The sequence below is a fragment of the Numida meleagris genome, chromosome 24 (assembly GCF_002078875.1).
Source record: "Numida meleagris isolate 19003 breed g44 Domestic line chromosome 24, NumMel1.0, whole genome shotgun sequence".
Taxonomy (NCBI): Eukaryota; Metazoa; Chordata; class Aves; order Galliformes; family Numididae; genus Numida; species Numida meleagris.
Genome location: NC_034432.1, coordinates 634088 through 636173, shown reverse-complemented (window position 1 = coordinate 636173; position 2086 = coordinate 634088). Strand labels below are relative to the sequence as shown.

The window sequence follows — 2086 nt, the reverse complement described above, 5'->3', positions numbered from 1 at the left end:
CTCCCTCTGCTCCCGTCCCACAGCATCGGAAACTATTTCTCTGCCACCCGATGACGGCAGCGCAGCCCTGGCACGCGCCCAGCGCCGGGCTGGGAGGCACCGGGGCGATGGCAGGGATGGGGCCGCGTCCTCCCAGCCGCCCGCTGCCGTCCCCGGGGGGGTGACCCCGGGGTGTCCCCCCGGCACGGGGTGACGGGGGCCGCTCTGTGCCTCTCCCCCCTTCCCCCTGCCGGTGGTGGCACAGCTCTCCGGGGAAGGGATGCTCCAGTTATTTTCATTTTTGAAAAGGCAAAATTATAAAAACAAATGAGGAGGAGATGGGTTCCCCTCCTCCCCGTCGCCTTTGGGCGCACCAGGTCCCCCGCCATCCTCCCCGCACCCCGGCCACTGCAACCTTGGTCGTGCCACCCGCAGGACGTCCCCATGGGGCACACGCTGGGGACGTGACTGCAGTGGGGACATCACTGCCTCGGGGACATCACTGCAGCTGGGGATATCAGTGCACGGGGGACACAGAATCACAGAATCGCCTCCGCATCAGGGACACCGCTGTGTTGGAGACATCTCCACGTGGGGGACATATCCAGTTGGGGACATCACTGCACGGGGAATATCTCCACACTGGGGACACCTCCACGATGGGGACACTTCCATGATAGGGACACCTCCACGATGGGGATACCTCTGCTCCGGGCTGGCTCTGTATCCCCTCTATGTCACCGCAACAGAGGAGTGCCACCAGCTGTGCCAACACGCGGTGTCCCCTCGCTGCCACCCCCCGCCGCGCTCCCACTGCCCGCCGCGCCGCCGCCTCGATTGCTTGTGACACCAATCTCACAACAAATTTAGCAGCTCATTTCCCGGCCGATCAAATATTCCACCTCGATTACCTTGCGGGCAGGAGACGGGCAGCGCGCCGCCGCGCGGGCAGCCAGCACCTCCCGCCGTGTCACAGCCCATCAGCGTCACCGGCGCGGGGACGCCCGCGCTGACGGGGACAACGGGAGGAGGGCTGGGGGAGGGACATGGCCCCATAACCCTGCTGGCACCATGGGGCATGATGGGGAAACTGAGGCATGGGGGGAGTGCATGGAGAGGGGGTCCCCAATGGGGAAACTGAGGCACAGGGACAGCGCATGGAGAGGGGTCCCCAATGGGAAAACTGAGGCACGGAACAGTGCATGGACAGGGAGCCCCCAGTGGGGAAACTGAGGCATAGGGACAGTGCATGGAGAGGGGTCCCCAATGGGGAAACCGAGGCACAGGGACAGCAGGCCCCAATGGGGAAACTGAGGCACAGGGACAGTGCATGGAGAGGGGTCCCCAATGGGGAAACCAAGGCACAGGGACAGCGGGCCCCAATGGGGAAACTGAGGCACAGGGACAGTGCATGGACAGGGAGTCCCCCAATGGGGAAAATGAGGATAGGAACAGTGCACAGAGAGGGGGTGTCCAATAGGGAAACTGAGGCACAGGACAGTGCATGGACAGGGGGTCCCCAATGGGAAACTGAGGTACAAGGACAGTGCACGGAGAGGGGGTCCCCAATGGGAAACTGAGGCACAGGACAGTGCATGGAGAGAGGCCCCCAATGGGGAAACTGAGGCACGGAGACAGTACACAGAAAGGGGTCTCCCAAGGGGGAAACTGAGGCATAGGAACAGTGCACAGAGAGGGGGTCCCCAGTGGGGAAACTGAGGCACAGGGACAGTGCATGGAGAGGGGTCCCTAGTGGGGAAACTGAGGCACAGGGACAGTGCACAGAGAGGGGGTCCCCAATGGGAAAACTGAGGCACAGAACAGTGGATGGAGAGGGGGTCCCCAATGGGAAACTGAGGCACAGGGACAGTGCATGGAGAGGGGGTCCCCAATGGGAAAACTGAGGCACAGGAACAGTGCATGGAGAGGGGTCCCCAATGGGAAACTGAGGCACAGGGAGTGCATGGAGAGGGGTCCCCAGTGGGGAAACTGAGGCACAGGGACAGTGCACAGAGAGGGGGTCCCCAATGGGAAAACTGAGGCACAGGACAGTGCATGGAAAGAGGTCCCCAATGGGGAAACTGAGGTACAGGGACAGTGTGCACAG

The 2086-nt window shown here is 62.8% G+C and overlaps 2 protein-coding genes across 2 annotated transcripts in view; both read right to left on the bottom strand.

The window, feature by feature from the left end:
• The window catches only part of LOC110388003 (feather keratin 2-like), a 906242-nt gene that overhangs the window by 575621 nt on the left and 328535 nt on the right, over nucleotides 1-2086 (bottom strand). The gene's annotated exons all lie outside the window — the stretch shown is intronic.
• The window catches only part of KIRREL (kin of IRRE like (Drosophila)), a 23927-nt gene that overhangs the window by 9852 nt on the left and 11989 nt on the right, over nucleotides 1-2086 (bottom strand). The window lies entirely within an intron of this gene.